Source organism: Pongo abelii, chromosome 4 (genome assembly GCF_028885655.2).
Source record: "Pongo abelii isolate AG06213 chromosome 4, NHGRI_mPonAbe1-v2.0_pri, whole genome shotgun sequence".
Lineage (NCBI taxonomy): Eukaryota > Metazoa > Chordata > Mammalia > Primates > Hominidae > Pongo > Pongo abelii.
The window spans coordinates 39,771,194-39,796,534 of NC_071989.2; the positions used below are offsets into that span (position 1 = coordinate 39,771,194).

Below are 25,341 nucleotides of genomic sequence, written 5' to 3' on the forward strand. Positions count from 1 at the left end.
CAGTAGGTAGGTTACCCTGGCCCCATTCCCAGAATTTAACAGTAGGGGCCTTGTGAAATGCTAAACGATGTGTATAACAGTATTCATGCTCTCCAAGAGCCAATCCGTCAAAACATTTGCTGCTTTGAAAATGTGTTCTTCAAAAAAATGGGCATATGGAACTTATTACTCTGCTTGGTGGAGTTCAGGCAGCAGGGTCCAAAGTAAGCACAAAAACCTTTTGAGGACATAATCCTACCTAAAGGTAGCAGGGTCTCTAAAACTGTCCTTCCCTGACCCAAGAGGTATAGAAGTCTCATGGGAAATAGCAGAGTTCCAAATATTTTCCTGTAATTCAAGTGTTAGAGTAGCTCAAAACTAGGTAGAAGCATTAAAAAAAGTAATATTTAAATAGACAGTCTATAAAATATTGGACTTGTTTTGGTAAATGATCCCTCAGTTGGTATCTCTTTATCACCCACTTCTAGCACAACCTTTGGTCTATATTTGATGTTTGATAATTATATGTGAACAAATAAGTCAGTGACATTTTGCTGTTATATATTCAAGTAGAATTTAGAATGCATAGCTACATACTTGTGGAAATTTCACCAATGAAAGGGAAATTGAATTCTCTAATCTCCATGGGAAATAAATATTTTCACAAAGAAGAAAACCATCAAAAGAAGGACCATGATTAGCTTACCCTTACTTTTTCTCTCCCTATTGACACCCATGTCATCTGGATTTAAATAAGTATATATATATTTAATTTACATGTTCTTAATATTTAATTGAAATACATTTTAATATTTCAATACAATATTAAATACAGGAAGTTGATTTTTAAAATATATTTTAATATTTCAATTAAATATTAAATACAGGAAGCCAATTGATAGAATTTGCAAAGAATTAACTTACCTTTCTTTGAAACTGCGTAACATTTGCTGTACTAGCTATCAAAATAACACAATTTTCACTAGTAGAAAGGACAGGAAATGCTAGTATCAGCCGTGGCAGACAAGAACAGAATTTGGTTTTTGAAGCTGAGAAGGCTCAAACTCCTTGCTGTGTTTTATTATGCATAACTGAAATTCTTCACAGTTACAAAAGTGTAAACTTCTCTTGATTGCATCAATATGTACTTGGAACAGGGGGATATGTAGGTCAGTGCTTGTGGAGGAACTCTGTAGCTACATTTAAATTTGCTTTGAAGGAATAAAAGTAAATCCATAAAGTGTGCTTTTTTTTTTTTTTTTTTTTTTTGGTAAAAACCATGCAGGCATTCCATTCCATTTTTAACTTCTTTGGGATCATAGGATGGATTTACCTTCCTCATTGAACAATTCCCCTTGCTTGAAACCTCCTGACAGTTACAGATTTTTTTTTTTCCCTGGAATGTTTGATCATTTGAATAGCACTGTATGGACCACTCTTTGATGGTTTATATTCTCCCAACGCTATGCTCACTTCTGTTCATTACCTTATTTTTCACTATTTCATAATTTGTCTTTTGTATTTTATGACTGCTTCCTCTGGGATTTTTTTTTTTTTCCCTAGAAAAATGACAAGAATGATCCACATAAGTCCATAAGAGAGGTTGTAAAATAAACATTATACCATGTGTGGGGTAAAAAAATAAATAAATAACTGCAAATGGCTGTTCTCACTTTCTGGCATTTACACACATGGCCATCTGTTTGAGGGCTGTTTTAAATGGCTGTTTTCCAACATTTATGTAACTGGCCAATTGAAAGGAAATGACATCATCGAGTTTCCTGAAGGCTATAGCCGGAGCCACGAAAAAGTTTGGAAACAAATTGCTTGGTAAAGAGAAAGATGTTTTTCAAATGTCTCTTTTTTATATGTACTTCTTTCTTATTTCTAGCATTTCTAACATTTTCCCCCTTTTTCTATATATTCTGTGTTTATACCCCTCAATATTTGCACAATCTACTTTGGGTCTTCTCTCTAAATTGTGAGGGAGTTAAAGAGAAAAATATCCTCTTTGTTGGTTCTGTACAATCTGGTCAGAATGTGCTGAAAACCAAAGAGTTTTCTGACCTACTTAATATCCAAGAATGGACTTGATTGACTTTGTCACTCAAATGACGGCAGATTTTGAACTTGTAGATGTAGGCCTTGCAAAGCATGGAAATAATTCTGGATAGACATAGACTGTTCTGCTACCAAGGTGCTGCTGTAACTACCCCTCACAGCACAACCCACAGAGCATGACTGAGTGAAGAGGAACATTTGGAAAGTTTATCATATTTGTTGGAATCACCAAGAAATTAAAGCTAGGAAGGGTAGAGGTTTTTATTTTTATACTTTTAAGTTCATGGGTACATGTGTAGGTTTGTTACATAAGTAAACATGTGTCATGGGGGTTTGCTATACACATTATTTCATTACCCAGGTATTAAGCCTAATACCCATTAGTTATTTTTCTTAAGCCTCTCCCTCCTACCCACCCACTACCCTCTGATAGACTCCAGTGTGTGTTGTTCCTCTCTATGTGTCCATGTGTTCTGATCATTTAACTCCAACTTGTAAGTGAGAACATGCGGTGTTTGGTTTTCTATTCCTGCATTAGTTTGCTAAGGAAAATGGCCTCCAGCTCCATCCATGTTCCTGCAAAAGGCATGATCTCATTCTTTTTTATGGCTGCATAGTATTCCATGGTATATATGTACCACATTTTGTTTATCCAGTGTATCACTGATGGGCTTTTATGCTGACTCCATGTCTTTGCTATTATGAATAGTGCTGCAATCAACATATGCATGCATGTGTCTTTATAATAGAATGATTTATATTCCCTGGGGTGTATACCCAGTAATGGGATTGTTGGGTCAAATGGCACTTCTGTTTTTAGGTCTTTGAGGAGTCGCCACACTGTCTTCCACATGGAAAGGACACAGATGGTTGAACTGATTTACACTCCCACCAACTGTGTATAAGTGTGCCTTTTTCTTCACAACCAGGTCAGCATCTGCTATTTTTTGCCTTTTCAATAATAGCCATTCTGACAGGTGTGAGATGGTATCACATTGTGGTTTTGATTTGCATTTCTCTAATGATTGGTGATGTGAGCTTATTTTCATATGATTGTTGGCTGCCTGTATGTCTTCTTTTCAAAAGTGTCTGTTCATGTTCTTTGCCCACTTTTTAATGGGGTTGTTTGTCTTTTTCTTGTAAATTTGTTTAAGTTCCTTCTAGATACTGCATGTTAGACTTTGTTAGGTGCATAGTTTGCAAAAATTTTCTCCCATTTTGTAGGTTGTCTGTTTACTCTGTTAATAGTTTCTTTTGAGGTGCAGAAGCTCTTTAGTTTAAATAGATCCCATTTGTCAATTTTTGCTTTTGTTGCAATTGCTTTTGGCGTCTTCATCATGTTTTTATAGCATAGTTTACGGATCTCCTTGTCCCTGAGTGTCTCAATAATTTGGACCACCAGACCAAAGAGTTCTTTCATCTGATTCCAAAATTAAGCCATCTCTTGGGAAAACCTAGCAGCTGCATTTAAGCCTCACATTTGTATGGAAAAAGTATTAGTGTTAGAGGAAATTAAGTGTACCTGCTCTTCAAACTTTCTTGGGAGGTCAGAGCAAATAGAGAGTTCATCTAAGCAGCAATCTACTTAAACTCCTATATTAAAAACTTTTTGGAATTTTTAAATGCCTTCACATGATTTCAATCTACTGTGGTATTCTATTCTACCAGAATGTTGCAGTTTCTTGCCTGAATCACCATTCTTCCAAGTTGGGAGGGGAACATCGCTTAAAAATTGTGTCCTTTCCACATTGCCTGCACTTGTTTGAAATTTTCTCCTCCTCCTGTTTCCTTCTCCTCCTCTTTTCATTATCACTGTGGGTAGGAGACATGGTTAGTGCTCCACCAGATTTCCTTTGCCAGCTGGTGCATCTGTACTCAGGTGTTTTGTGTTCTTTCTGGAGGCTTGCCCTTTGCTGATAGGAGCCACCTGCTGGGGTTACAGCGCCACCTTTCCCCACCCTTCTGGGTCAGCAATGGCTGACTGGTTTGGGGGTACAAAAGCCTGGGCACATATCCTCAAGGTGAAACAAGGTTGTTTCTTGGGGGGTGTGATTGTGGGAGGTGTGATTTATGCCCCAGTTTCCTGGGCATCAGCCAAGGCTATACTTTACCTGAGACCACATCTCTCCTTTGCTCTTTCTCCCTCACTGTTCAGCTTAATCTACTGCCTTCTAGGTTTTTCCTAAAGATCACTCCTTCAATATGTCACATATATCTGAAGCCCTTTCTCAGTCTTTGCTTTTAAGGACCCCTGTCTAAGACATTGTGATCACCAACAATGATATCTGAGTGATGAATCTACAAAGTCCTATGTTTCAAGAGTCCAAAGCATGAGGAGAGTCTATCAGGGTAGATGGCAAGGGATGGGATGCCCTTGTGTGGTTGTGAGTCAGCAGTAGTATGTAAGGGAAAACATTTAAGGTGAGAGTTTAAGAAAGAAGGAAACATTGGTACTTGTTAGGTTATCTGACAGAATTTAATTAAGTTATTAAAAATTACAGAGGTAGATGAAAAATTGTTTCTTCGATAAGAAAAAAAAATTAACACTTGTGATTGAAGAAAATTTGGAAAACACAGAAAAGTGTAAAAATAACATCAAAATCACCTGTAATTCTACTATCCAAATATCACCCCTGTTTTTGTATGTTTCCTTCCAATTTCGATGTATCTATCTTCCTATCTCTGTATTTTATTCATATGTATTTATTTACATTTATAAATTGAGAATCGCTACATATACAATTTAATATCCTTCATTTTCTTCCTGAACATTACATACATTTTTATGCCATGTAGTACTCCTTGAAAATCTGATTTTCAATATCTGCATAATATTAAATTCTATAGGTTTGCCATAATATAAATATATACATATCATCAGAATATAGGTTACTGTCTTTTTTTGCTGTTTAGAGCACTGCTGTAAGAATAGTAGCCTTGAACATAAATCTTGGTGTTCATTTTAAATTTACATTTATAAGCTACATTTATTGTAGTTGTATTACTGGGTCAGATGTATGAACATTTTAAATAAATTGCCAGCTTGTGTTCTAATTTTTGTCAACATAATGCCAATTATTTTCCAAAAAAGTACCAATATATAAATGATCCAATAAAAACACCATTTTATAATGCCATTACTAACATGCCATATTAAATTTTTAAGCAAATTTTGTACTTAACATTGCATTTATTTTTAAAAAATTTTTACTTTTTAAAAACATGTGCTGTTTGGATTTTTTGTCCTTCTTAAAGACGAAAAACTTTTTGTTGTTGTTACTTTAGAATAAGCATGTTATTGATTGCCTTTTTTCTTTTAGTAATGCCTTTTTCAGGCTTCTAAACAGACACCCCAAAGAAACTGTATATTTCAAAAACATATAAACAAGTTAAATTGTTGGGGGAAGAGGGAAGAAAAAGGTTCAATCAACTCATTTTTGCAGGGCATGAGATGCAAGCAATCAGTTGAATTTCTTCACTTCATTACAGTCAATCAAATCTTTATTTTAGTTGAATTGTCTTAATATGTTGACATGCCACATCACAAACACAACTACTGTATGCTTTTGTCTTAAGGACATTTCATCCCTATATTAACATTACTGCACATCTGAGTGATCCAGAAATTGTGCTCAGTATCAGTAGGACTTAGTAAAAGTAAGAGCATAAAAGTAAATATGGTATAAGCAAATTTAACAGAATTCAAAAATATCATGTGGCAAGAAGGAGCATGCAAATGACGGAATGACAGCGAGGGGGACTGAATGGGGAAACACGGAAGGCAAGGAGTGTATAGAGGTGCATGTGAACAGCCACACAGTGCTATGCAAGCCACGGGAAAAGGGCATGAACCATCTTCAGATTTTTCCTGTATTTCCCCAAAGGTTTCTTATGGAATGGGTCTGGTATGTTCCTGATTTTATAATGCACTAAGTGGTGTGCTAAGTAGGAATGTGATGCTGTAATGATTAATTCACTCATCTAATATGTATGATACTATAAACAACTCCCAAATTCTTTGTTTGAGTTACAATGGTGACTAAAGTGTACATGTATTTTTGCTAATATATAATATGAATCTGTCTGCATGTGATTTCAATAAAAAAATCATTTTCAATTTTTAATGAATTATAGCTTTGTTAACAGCATGAAGACTAGAAGAAAAAGAATGGAAGAAAGAAGTGAAAGAGAAACAAATAGGGGAGGGGATCCCTCAGATGACTGGGAAGGAAAGGAAAACCAGAAAAAAGCAGTCAGGATGAATGCCTGACAAAAAACTCTGCCGCAGTGACACTTTGACATGAAGCAGATTCAAACTTTCTATGACTGAACAGGATATTTTCCATTTATTGCTCCTTTGATACCCAAGTTCCTCAATGGGGGTGTTCTTCAACGAGACACTTTTACCAGTCATCATATTCTTGCTTTTTTTTTTTTTTAAAGTATGTTGCTGCTGTACTTTTAAGAAAGTTGTGTTTTATCTTAGTACTTTGATGTTCATAAATGGTATAAAACATAATTTTACCACATAGCTTTAATGGAATACTTTTTACAAACAAAATAAAACTTGACCTTCTTCCACCCTATCTCCACATCAGAACTAATTTTACTACATTTTATTTTTCAAAAACTATTAATTCAGTCAATTAATATTGTCTTTGGACTACATTGGGTCATTTTCAATGGATTGCTCTGGTACAGCTTTGCATTGTCATGTCCTTTGTTCTTGCTCTTTCTTGTCTACCTACCAGTTAAAATATGAAACTCATTGAAGCATTTAGCTCCCTGGATAGTGATTCCTGTATCAGGGTGAATCATGCAAACTTTCATAATTGTCTAAACTGTAATTCAGAAATATAATATGGCTTAAATGGGAACTTGGGGCTAATGTTTAACAAGTGTGCACCATACTTTATCAGTTCTCTAAGACCTGTTTTCTACAAACAAAATTTTTTATGTCATGGGCTACCTTTAAGTGGTAATCCTAAAGGCCCTTTCTGACTTGTTCATTAACTTTTTCAAGTCTTCAGGACACTGAGTTATTTGGTGCACAGAGTAATACCAAATCATGTCTGAGAAAGCTTCCATGATTCCCAAAGTGCCTGATTTTCCACCTCTTCCTGTAAGAAGTAGTAATAGATATGCTAAATGACTGGGGAAATAAGAATTAAGCCTATGGCTGGTTTAAACTTTCCTATGGAAAGATTTTAATGAGTTTCCAAGTAGACAGTTCAGCTGAGACAATTTTATATAATGTGGTATATATGATTTAAAAATCTACATCCAAAAAAACACATAAAAGACATACCCTACTTTAGCTATGTGTCATTATACTCAGCTATGTATGCATAATATAATATACGTATATACATACACACATATAGTTTAGACACACCCTACTTTAGTTATGTGATAGTATATAAGTATATGACTTAGAAACCCCACTTTAGCTAGGTGTTAGTTTTTTCCTCTGACCCTAAAATTATGTGTTTTCTTTGTTTGTTTGTTTGTTTTTGGAGACGGAGTCTCGCTCTGTCCTCTGTCGCCCAGGCTAGAGTGAAGTGGTGTGATCTCAGCTCACTGCAACCTCTGCCCCCGGGGTTCAAGCAATTCTCCTGCCTCAGACTCCTGAGTAGCTGGGATTATAGGCGTGCACCACAATGTCTGGCTAATTTTAGTATTTTTAGTAGAGATGGGGTTTCACCATGTTGGCCAGGTTGGTCTCAAACTCCTGACCTCAAGTGATCCACCTGCCTCGGCCTCCCAAATTGCTGGGATTACAGGTGTGAGCCACTGCGCCCTGCCAATTCTGTTTTGACTATGAAGTAATACGGCTTAAAATATGAATTATGGAAGCCGTGCTTCTGAGTCATGCAGTGACCTTCCTCCACCCATCCCCACGCCAGTGCCTCCCACTGTTATTTTTGTGCATTTGGCATAACCAGTTTTCTTTAATGAAAGAGATTTCCTTTCCAAGACAGGAGTGCAAGCTCCAGACTAAAAATATGAAAATGCAAATGAGTAGTGCTTCCTTTATCCAAGTTGCTTTCTTCAGGTATATGTTGCATATGTGCTGTTGTTTGCTGGTAGCTAAAAGTCCATTCTTTCAGCAGGATTGTCTTCTGTCTCTAAGGGAACAAGAATGACCATTAAGTAAAAAACATGTATGAAATTATGCGGGTGAGAATCTTTACCCCACTTTTTGTTCTTTTTGATGGTAGAAAGACCTTTGTCTTGCAAAGGCAAAACTAGTAAGAACTTTATGCCTTTGGCTTAAACATTAAATGAAAATATACCTATTTAAACAATGTTTTAGGCTGGGCACGGTGGCTCATGCCTGTAATCCCAACACTTTGGGAGGCCAAGGTGGGTGGATCACAAAGTGAGGAGTTCAAGACCAGCCTGGTTTATATGGTGAAACCCCGCATCTCCTAAAAATACAAAAATCAGCTGAGCGTAGTAGTCGGCGCCTGTAATCCTAGCTACTCAGGAGGCTGAGGCAGGAAAATTGAGTCGAGATCATGCCACTGCACTCCAGCCTGAGCGATAGAGTGAGGCTCTGTCTCAAAAAAAAAAAAAAAAAAATTGTTTTGCCCTCAATGAGTAGACCGGTGGGTTTGGGTTCAACTTTGGGAAAAGGTAGGATGGTTTTCCTCTAAGCATGAAGTAGGCAGAATGTGCCTGTTTTGTCCTTTCATGACAGCAATTTGATCTAGAGGAAGTACGAGGCTTTAACTCTGAGTCTACAGAATTAAAGAAGGGTAAAAGAAGGACAGCAGGATCTGACACTGGGCTTCTTATTGTTCCTGTCACAATTTAAATCATTTGTTCACAGTTGGTCACAAGACCTCAGTCTATTCTGTGCTGCAAGTGTATTCTCTCAAAAAACAGGAAGCAACACTTAAGTAATTGCAGATTTACAGTGACTACCAGGCTGATCCCAGCTCTTTGTCATGGCTTTCCTGTTTGGGTCTGAAGGAAGTGGCGGAGAAAGGAGAGAGAGGGTGGGGGAAGCAACTCTGTTAGAAGGACGGGTTAGCCTGAGCCTGGCTTTGCCTTAGTGAAAGAGTGATGAAAACACTTTAAACAGTTGCCAACAGGCCGGTAGAAAATATTTGACATCTCACCTACATCAACAAGCAAGAGTTAAAGGTTAAATCACACACAACTCAAGTGCTGGGAAAAAAGGATATGTTTATGTCATCAACTTTCTTTGTTCTAGGACCGCCGTCAACAAGGAGACATATTCCCACTCCCTGGTTGGAGACACCAGGACAATAGAGACTGATCCACATTTGCGCATGGGTGGTAAATCCCCTTTTAAGCATTTGTAGCTTGCCTCTAGTCTAGCCTTCTTCATAGTTTTTTACCTGCTTCCAAATACCTATGTATTTAGGGCAATGTGGTTGGTGGCCTTTCTTCTTTCTTCAACCAGTTTCTTGAGATCCCAAGGGTGAAGCTTAGTGTAGGAGGAGAATTAGGAAGAGAAAGGTGTTTGCTTTTCATCGATTTCCTGTGTTGGTTCCAAATTCAGTGAGCATCCAACCTAAATCCTTTGGATGGTGGTAGGGCCAAGGAAAGGTGCTTTACATTGCTGGTTCTCACACACTCTAGGTTTAATGATAGAAGGACCTTTCTGGAGAGGCATTTAGTGCTTTTCACAAGGACTATAACAAAAGGTGGGGCAGGAGATTTCTTCACTGGTTCAAGGAAGATTTGAATTGAAATTTGGGAAGAAAGGAAAATATGACTAGGGGAGCAATGCAACACTGTTGTGGTGGATGCCAACAGGTGTGTTATAGAATGAAAAAGAAACACGATAGAAAAGTACATTTTATCATTTGGTGGGCCAAGGTCCCTTTTGAGAATCTAGTGAGAGCCATGATTATCTCCCTACACCAAAGTTTGTATCCATTCTTAGGAGGATCAGAAATTTTGATGATTTTTTTTTTTTTAAGAATTCCTAGAGGTTCAGCTGGGCTCAGTGGTTCACGCCTGTAATCCCAGCACTTTTGGAAGGCCGAGGAGGGTGGATCACCTGAGGTCAGGAGTTTGAGACCAGCCTGGCCAACATGGTAAAACCCTGTCTCTGCTAAAAATACAAAAAATTAGCCGGGTTGGTGGTGGGCGCCTGTAATCCCAGCTACTCAGGAGGCTGAGGCAGGAGAATCGCTTGAACCTGGGAGGCAGAGGTTGCAGTGAGCCAAGATTGTGCCACTGCACTCCAGCCTGGGCAACAAGAGTGACACTCCGTCTCAAAAAAAAAAAAAAAAAAAAAAAAAAAATATATATATATATATATATATATATATATAAAGAATTCCTAGAGGCTGATGGAACCCTTTGAAGTGTCCCTAATGTAGAAGGTCCCTGTAGTATAGGAGTGCAGCAAGCCGCCCATGCCTCCCCACAGTATTTTGAGAGTTAAACTAGATCTATATGCAATAGATAAGAATAGGTATAGTCAAAGCCCTTTACAACTAAATGGTTTCTACACACAAGATTCAGGACCCTCTTCCCTGGATAGTGCTAAATGATCAAGACCAGCTCTTCCCACCTTCACGTTTTTTGTGTTTTCTATAATTTTAAAAAATATTCACCTGCTGGTAGAATCTTCATATGTTAATCCTATCATACGAACCACAACAGTTTGCTCACTGTTCTTATTCCTGGCCTAGAAAACATTTGCCCGGTTCTATGGACTTGTCTACTTTCTGGTCCCTCTATTAGGAATAGGTTTAATTTGAAAATGGATATATTAAGGTATCATCATCTGATGCTGTGAAATATTTGCATCATTTAAAGAGAGAGCATTCCTTTTCTTGATTTGGGGCTCACCAACAATTTGATCAATTTTCATGCAACTTTATAGTTAAGGCATGATATCTCAAAATAAAATATTGACTCAAAAATGCTCCAAAGCCCACAGCTTTTAGGTCTTGTTGTTCAATGCTTTTAAAGAGAAGCACACATTTTTATTAAACTGTATTTGAAAATGCCTTCCAATATCATTTTCTTCCTTTGAAATATCATTATTTTTTAAAAAAATATGTATTTAAAAGCATTATTCTGAGAAATATTCTACAGACAGAACTATTCTTCAGACAGTGAAAGGGGTCCATGTACAAGAAGTTTGAGAACTCCTAGCAAAGAGATAATGGAAATAATTGGTGCACAGGTACACTGAATGGCATTCAAAGTTGGTGAATTTGCTGGAAGTGCCATAAAGTTACCACTGCATGAATGGGAAGCAGTCTAACAACATTCAACAGAGGATTCTATAAACAAGTCACACTGAAAGGCCAACTGACTGGGCTGCATTTCTAAGAGTAAATCATTCTTACCAGTAACTCCTCAGTACTTAAAGCAAACACTGAAATTCACCAAATTCATAAGGTTGTGTTTTTGTTTTGTTTTGTACAAAACTGGCTGGTAGCAACTAAATGTTATAAAGAGTGTCAGAATTTAGATGAAGACTTTCCTTCATCGTGGCATACCCATGTGGCACAGTGTGGTTGTTAGGGAAGAGAATCTATAGCTCCTATCCGTATCTGACCATCAGAGGCTATAGATCCTATCAAAAGAACTTGACAGTTTTGAGTAGCCAAATTGTCTTTTGTCAGTTTTCCCCAATTATTTTTTATTAGTCTTAACATCAAGCTTTGCAGTATTTTCCATGAGCAACTGTTCTGTTTTTACTTTTAGACCCTGTGAGTCTTGCAACTGACTGTTTCCTTTTTCTTTGTATTGGCTGTTTGATTAAGGGTTAAATCTACTGACCTATCATAGCAATTGTATAAAATTTCACAGAATAGCTTTTGTATTTATATTTCATTCCTTTTCAGTTTCCTTATCAATCTTCATAGCGGCATCTATGATTGAATAGAATAACACATTCAAAACGTTTGAAATAACATCATAGACACAGTAAGAGCAAAATTATGTATTAGATATTATTCCTGGCTCCATCTTATTTTTTCAGATTACTTTTACTTTGGCTTATGTCCCGATTACTTTTGTTGCATTGTTGTTGAAATTTTGCTATTATTACCATGTAGAGTAAATTTTTTTGTAAATGTTCTTAATTCTATTTGGAGACCTGATAGCAGTGTGAGGTATGGGTTTTGACAGAATGGGATTTGAAATAGAATATAAAAATAATTAGTTTGACAGAAGATATCAACTAAAATAGTGGCAGTAGGGATGCAGAGAAAGACAGGTATTTATGAAATCAAATTGAGAGGACCTTTATGTGGAAGCACATTTTATGTGAAAGCTAAATATAGTAATAGGAAATCTGAGTTGATCCTCAACTTGCCAGGTGGGCAAGTGATGATGCCATTAATCAAGATTAGGAATACAGAAGGTATCATGGGGGTGATCAGGGGTGGTGATAAACAGGGATAAATATGTTACGGCCATGTTGAGATTGAGACTTTTTTGTGGGATGATTTAGTAAAATCCAGTAAACCACACAAAATAAGCATCTAGCGCTCAGGAAAGATTATGAAGCTGGATACACTGGTTTAAAATTTAGCAAAGTATACATATTTAGCTGAAGCAATGATTATGGGTAAAATTGCTCAGTAATAAGAGAAGGCCAAGGGACTTTTGGGAAATGGACTTGGAAGACAAAGGCTGTGACTTGTTTGTCTTTGTATTTCCAGCACCTAGCCCAGTGCCTGGCACAGAAGAGTTGCTCAATAAATGTTTGTTTCATGACTTACCAAATGAATGAGTGACTGAGTAAGGAGACCCAGTCTCCTCAGAAGAGACTGGGAAGGTGCAGTTGGAAGGATGAAAGAAAACAGTAGAGAATGATGTCTTAGAAGATAAGGCAGCAGAAGTTTAAGAATGAGATTACAAAAAAAAAAAAAAAAGAATAAGAGCACAGTGAAAATTTCTGAGTGCTGGATGATAGAAAACTGAAACAGAGTTAGTGCACTGGATGATAGAACCAGGACTCAAAAAAATCTCAGGAGTATGGAAATTAGAGTTCGATCTCATTGCTCTTTACTAGGGATAAATGTAAAAACCTAATGACAATTGAGAATCTCAAATCCATGAGCACTAGAAGCAGATGACCTGGCTTAATCACGTTCCTAGGGTTTAATGGTACGCTGAAAGTTCAAAATAAATTAATATTGGAGCCTAAATGCCAAGTTATGTAATTAGGCAATGTTTATAAAAATATTCAGTGTGGAAGTTGGTGATAAGAATACCTTAGTATAGGTTGCAGATACAAGTTGGAACAATGCCTTTCAAGAGGAAAAATACTATAGTAGGGGCAGTGAATGAAAAAAAGAATGAGGAAGTGCTTATTGGCTTCATGCTATAAGATAGATTTATGTATGCCCCAGGGATCTGGGGACAAAGGTCTCTGTTCTCATGATCTCTACAATCTGTGGAGGAAGAACACATGAAGCAAACCAATATGTAAATATACAGAAAATTAGAGATGAGATGGCCATTTATGGTGAAGGCCAGAGTCACCGGAGCAAAGTAAACAGGGGAGACAGGGGCATGAGGTGGGCCGTGGTCAGTTCAGGCAAGTCTTGGGGGCCTTTGAAAGAACTGGATTTATTCTAAGCACAATGGGAAGCCACTGGACAACTTTAACAAGGGTAGTAATATAATGAAATAAAACACATTAAAGAAAAATGAATTATCTGGATTCTATGTGGAGAATGCATTAAAGAAGGAAAAATTGGATGTCGGACAAGGATGGAGGCAGTGAAGATGGCAAGGCATGGCTATATTCAAAGCATATTTCAGAGTAGATTTAATAGTACTTGATGACTTGATTTGAATTACACTGATTTGATACCAGGAGTTAGAATGAGGAGTACAACTCTCAGAATACTAGCTTCTGTAAGCAGATGAAATATGGCACTATTTTCTGAGCAGAATCCTTGGAGGAGCGTGATGTTTGTGAAGGTGGGAAATTGATTGTGAATACTGTTTCCTTTTGGATATACAAAGTTTTGGATGTCTGTAAACATCCAAGAGACATCAGGTAGAATTCAATAAAGGCCAGAGCCAATAACATGTCCCTTAGGGATACACCAGTTATATTGCTTGATGTTCAATGGGGCCACTTGACACTGATCTATTTCCCTTCAGCTTCTCCCTTCAACAGAAATGGAGGGAGATTTGAAGCCCAAATATTAGGCTCTTTTTTTGTCAACAGAAAACTGAGTGGTGCTGACTTATCAAGGCTTTTTTTTTTTTTTCAAGAAAGAATTCTGACAGAAGCCTTGTACTTGTGTAGATTCAAATCTGAGCTTTAAAAATGCTGGTTTTCAGGTTACCTGTGGTCTTATACTTGTGATATTTAAATTCCTCATGTTTTTTAGTACTGTGGGTAATCTTAGAGGCTTCTTTCTATAGTTAAGATGTTTTCTAAAGATCTGATTGTTTCCTGGCAATCAGGAAACATTCCTGCAGCAATATATGCTGCAGATAATTCTCCCAAATAATTATATTACATGTGAGTCTCATACCAGAAATTGCCTAAAAGTCTTTAAAGGCCAGTGTTTTCTGATAAGATTGGTGATGGATCTGAGAGAGAAGATCATTAAGTTAGGGAAGATAAGATAAGTATTCTTCAGACTTCAGGTCTACTTTAATGACTAAGATTAAGTGCTGAAAGGCCTTTCAAATAAACACTTAAATAAGAAGGAGAAACTCAAAGAAATAATAAATGTTTGAGGTGAGAAGTATGTTAATTATTCTAACTTTATCATTACACACTGTATACATGCATCAAAATATCACTCTGTATACCATAAATATGTACAATCATTATGTGTCTATTAAAAATTAAATAAAAGGATTAGCCATATCATTGAATGATACTGTGTCTCATCATTCTCCTACCATCTCAATAACAAACCAATTTTCTTTATATAGTCTCTTAAGCCTCTGCTTCTCCACTTAACCCAACAACGAAGTCTACCACCTTATTTCAGCCCATCATCTGATATGTGGGTGATTGAAATGAAGTCCTATTTTAATCTCCCCTCCCTGCTGCCATTCTGCACTTTGCCACCAAAGTAAATTTTCTGACATGCTTCTCTCATAATGCCTCTTTTGTGCCCCAATTCTCCACTAAGTCCACATGCTACCATAGTTAAAAAAAAAAAAATCCTCATTCTCTTAGGTAGTTAAGAACTTCTGCAGGACCCAATCCACCCTATCACATGGATTTTCTCCCATTCATTGTCCTGTAAACACACTCTGCACTTGCTTACATTGTTCTCCACTCCTGGAATGCAGGTCTCCTCCTTGAGTTAACCCTTCTTTTTTTTTTTTTTTTTTGAGATGGAGTCTTGCTCTGTCACCCAGTCTGGAGTGCAGTGGTGCAATCTTGGCTCACTGCAACCTCTGCCTCTCGGGTTCAAGCCATTCTCCTGCCTCAGGCTCCTGAGAGTAGCTGGGACTAAAGGCGCCCACCACCATGCCTGGCTAATTTTTGTAATCTTAGTAGAGATAGGGCTTTACCATATGGGCCAGACTGGTCTCGAACTCTTGACTTTGTAATCTGCCCGCTTCGGCCTCCCAAAGTGCTGGGATTACAGGTATGAACCACTGTGCCCAGCCAGAGTTAGCCCTTCTTTTAAGGCCAAGACTGAGCTCTCCCTCTAGGACAGCTGATTCTTATATCATCATACACTTTCTATCTTTATGTGATTTGCATCTGTGTCATTCTCTAGACGAGGCCCAGATGCAAACATTTCCTGCCCCAGCTCTTGGCAACCCTCTGCACAGCACAGAGAGCCCAGATGGCTGGCCTCAGGTCAGTGGGAGCTTTGAGGTCATCTACATCTAGATTCAAGGCATTTTCCAACAAGAAAAGAACAAAGTCTAATTTGAAAAGGTACTTTTGGAAGTAGGAATGAAGAAAGACTGCTTCTGCCAAATGCTCTGGGAAGTATTCTGTGCAATAAAGTATAAGGCATTTGCCTCTCCCTCTCTCTTGCTCTTCTCTCTTTTTCACTGTCTCAATTTTTAAAACCAATTTTCTCATCTTGTGTGCTGAGTCGTATTTTCTAGTTCCTTCCAGAAATGTTTTTTTCCTTCAGTTTTTTCATCATTCCTAAGCATATATCTTTAATCATCTAAGACCCTTTTTCTCTCCCAAATCATCTCAACAAAATTCCTTATTTAATTGTCTAACTACTTTTCTCTTCAGTTATAACACTTGATAACTGAATAAGTTATCAAGTTTACTAAATAAGTAAACTTTTTTTTTTTAACTTATTTAGCTCTTCAATTTTACTTTTATTCATTCCTATTTTTTTGCTGGGTCAAGAGAGACCTCCTTCTTTTCTTTTTCTTCCCCCTGGATAGCTAAGCACTAAAGGCATTGACACTTGAACATACCCTATATTCAGGTTACCACAGAAAGAGAGCCTCGTTTTATTCCTATGTTCCCTGGCCAGTAATACTATGACTTTGTGTACATTTTTAAATATTGTTTGAATGTTTATTTGGGAACTGAGGATAAGGTTTTATAGTATATTACTTGGGAGTACTCAGATTTGCAGTCAATTATTCTATATTACACACTAACTTGATTTCTGTTTTTAATGGCTTTGAGCTTTCTGAGAATCAATGAATGTTTTTGTTTTTGCCATTGCAGTTCTGTGATAAAATCTCTTGTGTCAGGTGGTCATTGTTGCAGAAAAATGTTGCCTTGGCATATTCACATGATACGCAGTAAACAATATTGCCAGATACCTATAGAGGGCGGAGGCCTTTGTCATATTTAAAGTAAATGGATTATTTTCCTAGCTGTGTAATCACATCAACACATTCTCAGATGAAGTGGTAGTTTCCTTCCTTCCGATTCAAACAAGTTCTTGTCTTAACAGTCCTTGTTTTAATCTCTTAGACACTATTTACTCAGCATAAGGTAGGGATAAACTCAGAATAATTGCCTAAACTCAGTCTGTCCTGGGAGAGAAGTGGAGAAATGTGACGCACACAATTTAAGTGAATTTTTTTTTAATGCTAGTACTTAATCTGTTCCTCTCCATCCTGGCAGAAGTTTATCCCTGGGATGAACTGGTACCACAAAAGTCAAAACCCTATTACCCTGAAAGATGCTTAGGCTGCAAACAAAAAATGGATTAACCTGAAAAATACTGCGTTTTGTTTTTTAAGGCATGGTTTGAAATTGTGCTTCTATCCCTCTCACTTCTGTCCAGTACTCACTCTAATTAGATTTTTGAATGTACTGTGTATTGGTGGAGCTTGTGGAGACTTTGGCTTTCTTTAGCTGAGTAGCCTGGACTGTCTTTTGAAACATGGGAGGCATGAAGATTTCCATACATTTTGACATTCCAGATTTTATTATACCTTGTCTTAGCGTACCTATATTTTCAGGAATTGAGTAAAATAATAACAAAAACAATACTAACAGCTTAATGACAGTTAATGTATGCAAAGTACCATTTTAATCACTTTCTATACATCACCTTAATCATCACAGTAATCTTATGATATAGATACAATTATTATAAAATCAATTTTCAGATGAAACTGAGATACAAAACTATGAAACAATATGCCTAAAGTAGCCTAGATCCATCCAGGCAGCCATGATTAAAGATGAACTTAATTTCCTATTATTTTACTTGCTGCTCCATAATAAAATCATAGTGATTAAAAAGACAAAATTATGTATATTTGGTGGAAGTAATTGGCTAGATAAAAGATAAAATTGATCTTCCAAATCTAGTTAGTATGATTTCTGGAGTTCCAAGAGTGCTTGTTAAGTAAGGTTAGGAATATCTATTGGATATTAAAATCCCGTGCCTCAACTTTGTTCAATAATGTCAGGGTTTTAATTTAGACATAACGCAGATAATCCTGAGAGGCATAATTCTTTTACTTTAGTAAAAATACAAAATCAAAAGAGAATCTAATGGCAAGGTGTTAGGGAGTCAGTACAAAGTTTGTAGTGAGAATGAGAGTTTTGGAGAGGGAAAAATGAGTGTTTTGTGTTAAATACATGGTGAAAGGATTGTATTAATTCCATTGTAGTTGATAATCATTATCCAGTTGAAATCATTATTAAAATTTAGAAGTAATCTTATTGTTTGCTTCTAATGTTTGCCATTATTGCATAGATTTGAAAATGCAAACTTCAGAAATTCAAGCCCTAGATAGATTACATATTTCTTCATAGGATCTTAGGTATTTTAATAACAGATACAATGAAGCGGGTAGAGGTGCCTGGTAATGGGTTTATTGGTCCAAGGAACAAGTCATGCCCTTGTGTGAATAATGGAGAGGAACAGGAATATACATTAAGACTAGTGGCTTAGCACGGTGGCTCACGCCTGTAATCCCAGCACTTTGGGAAGCTGAGGTGAGCGGATCACGAGGTCAGGAGATCGAGACCATCCTGGCCAACATGGTGAAGCCCCGTCTCTACTAAAAAAAAAAAAAAAAAATACAAAAATTAGTTGGGTGTAGTGCCACGTGCCTGTAATCCTAGCTACTCAGGAGGCTGAGGCACAAGCATCGCTTAAACTCAGAAGGCAGAGGTTGCAGTGAGCTGAGATCACACCACTGCCTGGGTGACAGAGCGAGACTCCGTTTAAAAAAAAAAAAAAAAAAGACTAGTAACCTGCTTGGGCTTTTAATATGAAATTGCCTTGCTCTAAAATAACCTGAATTATGCACTAAACAAGAAATGTGATTTTATTTTACTTCATAACCTAAAGAATGAGAATATATAGAACAATATTTAAAATCAACATTGGAAAACTCTTAAATGTCTTCTTTCAATGATCATAATTACCACTCAAAATAATTCTGATATTTTCCCTAAACTAGGTCATCCTCCTCCTTCTCAAGGACAGAAACCTCCAGCTTATGCACCCTCACTGAAAGAACTTTGTGTTCAATGGCTCTTTAATGGCTTGTTAAATGGTTTCTCCTTCCTATGTCCTTTACATTTATTATGTTATTTAACTCCCCAGCAACCCTATGTTATAACTGAGAAATAGCAAAAGAAAGTAATTGATCCCAGGCAACACAGTGAGTGCGATGATTTAAATTTTGGTTGTTTCAGTGAGTGCGATGATTTAAATTTTGGCTGCTTTCCTCCAGAGTCCAGACTTTTAATCACTATCGAACTATTCATTTAATTCTGTTGACTAGTTTTGGAGTACAGTTCCAATGACCTTAGTATAAGAATGACAAAAACAAGCTCTCATCATGACATAAACAAACAAACAAAAACAACACACCATCCTGTAATACAGTTTCACTAACAAGATTCCTTGCACATTCCAGATAATAAGTCAGATGGCTTGAGGGTCAGGTGAGTTATACCCTCCAGCTAACTCCCTCTGCTTTGTCAATATAAATCACAGCTGGATCATTTCTACAACCTGTTCTTAAGGGGAGGAGGCACATTTCAAAAATATTTGAACAGAAGAACCTTTGAATAAGTATGATTGCTTCATTTGATAGGAAAGAATGAAGGAAATTAAATTATGTCACTGGGGGCTTGCATATAACTTAACTTACTTCCATTTAATTTTTTCAAAGAATTTATGAAGTAATTATTATTCTCCCCATTTGAAAGATGAGGAGGAAACAGAATCAAAAAGGCTCACTAAATTTCCTAAGACCACAAAAGGCAGAACCAGAATACAGACCCAGTTTTCCTGGTTTTTCAAAATTTATATGTATCATTTTAGAGTGCCAAAAGATTGCTCTGTTGAATGCAAAATAAGGTTTCCAGTTTTACAGATAGATTTGTATTAAGCCATCCACCCTCTTATATTCCAAGATGCTGGCTGTGGTCTTGGAAAAGACACCTTCTCCTGAGGATCTGTGTAAGGAAGTTGATGTGACAGGCAAGAGAGGACCCAAAGTTTTCTAGCACGGTGTCTGGGGAGATGGTGGTGCATTCACTGAAGATGTGATTTACTAGAAAAATTGACTGCAAAAAATTTTAATGAGTCCAGTTTGGGACATGTTAAGTTTGAAGTGACTTTGGAACCTATCAACTCTGCTGTCTAGAAGGCAATTGGCGAACAGAGCTCAGGAGTGAAGTCTGGGCTAAATTTAGGCATGCTTAGTGTATAGATGGAGATTTGAGTCTGTGAGTGGGTAATATTTCTCAGGTTTCATATGTATGAAAAGTCAGGGACCAAAGATAGAATTCTATGAATTGCCAGAGGGCTGGGAGCCGAGGAGGAATACCAGTGAAGGAGGCTGTACAGCAATCGATGAGATAGGGGACATTTAGAATGTACTGGTGTTTCTGAAGGACACAGAAGAAACTTTCAAATAAAAGGGAACTATCAATTGTGTGCAATGATAAAGAGAATTTATGGCTGGGCACAGTGCCTGTAATCCCAGCACTTTGGGAAGCTATATATATTCGTATTTTTAGTAGAGACGGGGTTTCACCATGTTGGTCAGGCTGGTCTCAAACACTTGACCTCAGGTGATCCACCTGCTTCGGCCTCCCAAAGTGCTGGGATTACAGGCATGAGCCACTGTGCCCAACCTGACTTTATTATCAATACTAACAAGCATTAAATTACATTTAAGAAAAGTCATGCCATAGGCATTTTGTTATTGCGATTCAGACCATGCCCAATGTCTGGTGCATATATAGACAAACATATCCCTTGAAACTCTGAAGTTTCACGCCTACAGTTCACAATTTGGAAAGCTTGCTTTAGTAAAACTGCCAAGCCCTTGGTTTTCTGAATATGTCTGGGTTCTTTTGTACATGCTGTTTCCTCCAGGAGGCCCTTTCATCTTACCCATCCTTAAGGGCATAGTATAGTTTCTTCTCCACTCAATCACAGTTAGACTTCACATTTTCCTTTGTGTTCCAATAACAATTTATTCTCTTTTTTTTTTTTTTTTGAGACGGAGTCTCTCTCTGTCACCCAGGCTGGAGTGCAGTGGCATGATCTTGGCTCACTGCAAGCTCCACTTCCTGGGTTCATGCCATTCTCCTGCCTCAGCCTCCCGAGTAGCTGGGACTACAGGCGCCCACCACCACGCCCGGCTAATTTAACCATTATTCTTGTACTTTGAAATACTCATATTCCATTTATGTAATAATTGAATATACAACTTAAACCTTTGCCCCCTTAAACACTAAATATATGTCATGTGCAAATACATATGTGTACACATATGTTTTCTCTTCTATCGTCTAAGGTTATTTCAGCCTGAAACTATGTCGTGTTCATTTTTGTTTTCCAACAGTGGATAGTTCAGTACTAAATGGAATAGAAAAATGTGAGAGATTGGATTTATTTTGTGGTGTTCCAGAGGACAGAATTTAGATTAGTGGGCAAAGTCGAGAACAAGGTAGACTTGGCTTAATAAAAGGAAAGACTGCATGACGTTTTGAAATTTTAAAAATGGGATAGACTGTTATTGAAGCTAATGAGTAACTGAAACTAGCCAAGTCATTTTTCTCCCTATGACTATTTAAGTTCCTAGCACTATACCAAGTATATAACATATTGTATCACATTTAGTCTTTATAATGGTCTAACAAATAGGGGCATTTTAGTCATCCCAGTTTTACTTGAAATGGTCAAGCAACTTGGCTCAGTATGCAGCTTGTAAATGACAGTGCAGGAATTAGAACTTGAGTCTGGGCAATGTTTGGCTCTAGATATTTAACCTGAATGCCTCACTGTGTAGGAGGGATTCTCACATTGGGTAGAAAGTAAAAGTTACAAAGGTTGCAAAGGAATATAAAATACTAAAAATATGCAAATGACCTAAGTAGCTTCCTATGCTTTGAGTATAGTTGAGCAGGTCTGCTTTCAACAAAAGAGCTGAGAGATAGGCCCTTGAAAGAGAGAGAAACCAGACTATAGTGAGTGGCTCAAGATAAAAGTCTTTTACTTCTTTTTACCTCCATTTATTCTAAGATCGAAATTATCCTTGATTCAGGATGACAACGGGTCAAAGATCATTGATAACCATATTCTGATGAGATCAACATCCAGTGGGGCTTTGGGTAGCTTCGAAGACTGCTTCAAATGTTGAGAGGACACATGAGCCCTTGGTCACTGGGCATGACTCATAGACTATGTCATTAATATCACCACAATTCTCAGCATATGCCTGAAGTACAGCAAGCACTTTATTAATTTTATCTCCTTTCTCCTGAGTTATCTTTGAGTCCATACATATTCTGAAGTAGTTTTTTTATTAGAATTAACTCATAATAATAAAAGAATCATTTTTATTTGATAATGTATTTTCTATGAATATAAGAACCAATACTGCATATTTATATGGTAAGCCACTGATCTAGTTCTTCACAAAAGGAGAATGACATATTTTTGACAATCTTTTATTCTTGATATATTTATTCAAGAAAATATACAATTAAGTAGCTACATGGGACTAAGATGTTGAGCAAAAAAAAAATCCTATATGAACTTTCTCATCATATTTCAAGATGCTTGCTCTTTCAGCAAATAATCTGACTTGACATTGAAAAGCTCGGCGCACTGAGGGAGGTATTACCATCTCATTCTATTGTTTCTGTTAGTTATTTTGATAATCCACTCAGCATAACTGAAGAAAGCTTTATTCAAGTGAACATCAACTTCACTTTCCATTGAACTATGACCTTAAAAAACCAATCTCTTAACTTCCTTTGGGGAGACATGTGACTGACTGCCTTGTCAGCAAGCTCCTTTTCCTGAATCTAAGTTATTTCCTTTCCTACAGAGAAAAATTGCTGTTATCACTTCCAACCGTTTTAGTAATGGCCCTTTTCATGTACAGTAAATGCTTTTTTTTTAAGTGCATGTCTCTTCCTTTTTGCTTATTAGCTCAAAATTTGTTTATCCTAAAGAAAAATGTAAGGATATAAGCACATTTCATGTTCTTTGGAAAAATCAGCATTTACACAGATTTCCGATACAAAAGACAGCTAAGAGTTCTCCAAAAAGTCTATTTTAAAACATACATTTCAAATATCTAAACACAAGAGAAGTATGGTCTAGTTAAATCCAGCATCAGCCAAATACTTCCCAATTTCTTTATCTTGTGACTTTTTTTTTTTTTTCCAGTTTTTATTCTATGTGACTTTTCTCTAACATTTCACACTGGAACTGCTTCAGTCAGGCTGGACATTTCCTCTTTCCTTGGCTTTTGAGACACTGGTCCATCCTGATTTTTTTGTCTTGATATCTTTATCTCCAGCTTCTTCACTACCTCCTCTCCATTCTTTTTCAGTTCTTTAAGTGCTCTGTCCCAAGCTCCCTGCTCCCTTTACATACTCTAACTGGACATTCTCTTGTGCACTCACCTAGCTGCAAGCCTCCTCTATTCACTGATTGTTCCCACATTTAGCCAGTCTGCTTTGAACTCCAGGCCCAGATGACTCCTGGGAAGCTCCTCCTAGATGTTCTTCATCACCTTAAAGTATTGCATCTCCAAATGAACTCATTCTCTTCTTCTCAGCCAGTTCTTCCTGTGTTCCCTATCTCAGCAAGAATATCTGCATATCTTACTTGCCCAGACACCAAAGCTTAAAATCCCTGAGTCATTCTCAATTTAATTCTACTATTAAAGATTTCTCATCTCTGTTCCTTCTCTTCCTTCCTCATTGTTACATACTGAGTTCATGCACTCACCAGCTCTCCAGATCATGTCGTCTCCCAACTCCCTAGTCGCTCATCTATTTCATATTGATATTGAGACTTACTACTTAAAATGGTATTCCACTCATCATTATTTCACTTTAAAACCTTTGACAATTCCCCATTTTATATACAGGAAAATTCCAAACTCCTTAACCGGTTTGGAATTTCCCATTTTCAATTGGAATTTTTACTTCTTACCAGTTAAGGAGCTTGGAATTTGAATCAATTGATTCGGTGAGGCCCAGCCCTCACTATATTCTCACCACCCCGCTGACAGAGGCATAGGCATTAACTGCCTCACAATCTTTGTATCTTTTTGTCTTTGCTCATGCCATTATTATCTTTACTTGATAGTATTTCCTCTATTTTCTTTTTCCTGCCCAATGATTGATGCCATTCATTTTTTAAGAGCGCTTTCAAATGCCATCTCTTCTTTAAGTCTACCTTGCCTTCTCCAGCTTTGTATGTTCTCCCTCTGCCCTGACTGCCCTCAGCCCCTACTTCACACTGGCATCCACAGTCCTGGATTTTAAATACTATGCAGTAAGAAATGGCATTTAGAGAGCAGGGAATACATTTTCTTCTTCTCTGAATTATAAGAGTCTATCATCTTGTTCAACTTGTGATAGGCATTTAGCTCTTATTTGCTAAATATGTTGAATTAATGGTGATGATGAAAAATCTTAACAGTGGCCCAACTGAGGCCAAATACCTATTCTAAATATCCGTATGTTATCTGTACTTTTTTTTTCTTCCAAGAAATTTTGTTTACCTTCCACATGTAAGAAGCTGTTAGTGGGACTTCTGAGATTGGTAATTAGGACCAAGGCTGAGGACAGGAAAGTATTTAATATCTGAAGTGACAGTCACCAGAGTCAGAGCCAAAGCTTCTCAAGAGGTGATGGATGCAGCCAACTGCTGCCGGCCTCCATCTTCTATATAATAAGACTGGGAACAAGACAGGGAGAAGCAGATCCAAGGGTCATTAGAATGTGGTGCGTTTGAGATAAAAGGAAATTCCCTGCCTTCCCCAAGGGAGGGAAGGGAAATTAGAGTACCTGGTCTTTCTTCCTTAAACCTCCTGAGAGGCTCTAAGAGACTCATTTACAAAGGCTGTCGTATAATTTAGTTACCTAATTGGACATCTGCTGAGGAAAAGGACTTGTGGATTTACCTGTTCATTGTAGGAGCAAGGAAGAACAGTCTTGGAGAGCGAAGAGATGTAGGGGTAGTGTGGATTCACCCAGTTTCAGAGCCAAGACAGGTGATGCCTGAGGTTCAAGTGGATGCTACTTTGAATGTAGTGGGGCTTGTTCATCCTCCTTTCCAAGACAGATTCCCGGCAACACGAGGCCATGCACTATATGGCTAGTAGTGAGAGCTCAGGGGCTTGAAAAAGTTGGCTTAAAATCACTGAAGCTCCAAAAATTCATACCTTTATTCCCCAGAGCTAGAATTTGAAAGCCTGCCTTGCAGATGATATCAACAGCCAGGCTGTGCTGGCCAGAAAAACAGCAGGAACCAAGAGGGAAAGGTTATGATAGCAGCCTGTTAGCATTACACTGTTTCCTTTCCCTGTTCTACCTCTCAGCGCGATACCCTGAAGAGGAATACAACAAGGGGAATGCAAGGTGAT

The 25,341-nt window shown here is 37.4% G+C and overlaps 1 long non-coding RNA gene across 2 annotated transcripts; it reads left to right on the forward strand.

The window, feature by feature from the left end:
- Positions 1-1,762: 1,762 nt before the first annotated feature.
- Positions 1,763-6,626, forward strand: LOC103890616 (uncharacterized). Of its 2 annotated transcripts, none has more exons than XR_010140153.1 (3): positions 1,763-1,809; positions 2,861-2,969; positions 6,187-6,626. It is a non-coding gene; the product is annotated as an uncharacterized LOC103890616 (long non-coding RNA). The 2 variants fall into 2 exon arrangements; XR_654929.3 differs by having other exon boundaries at positions 1,770-1,809; positions 6,175-6,626.
- Positions 6,627-25,341: the final 18,715 nt, after the last annotated feature.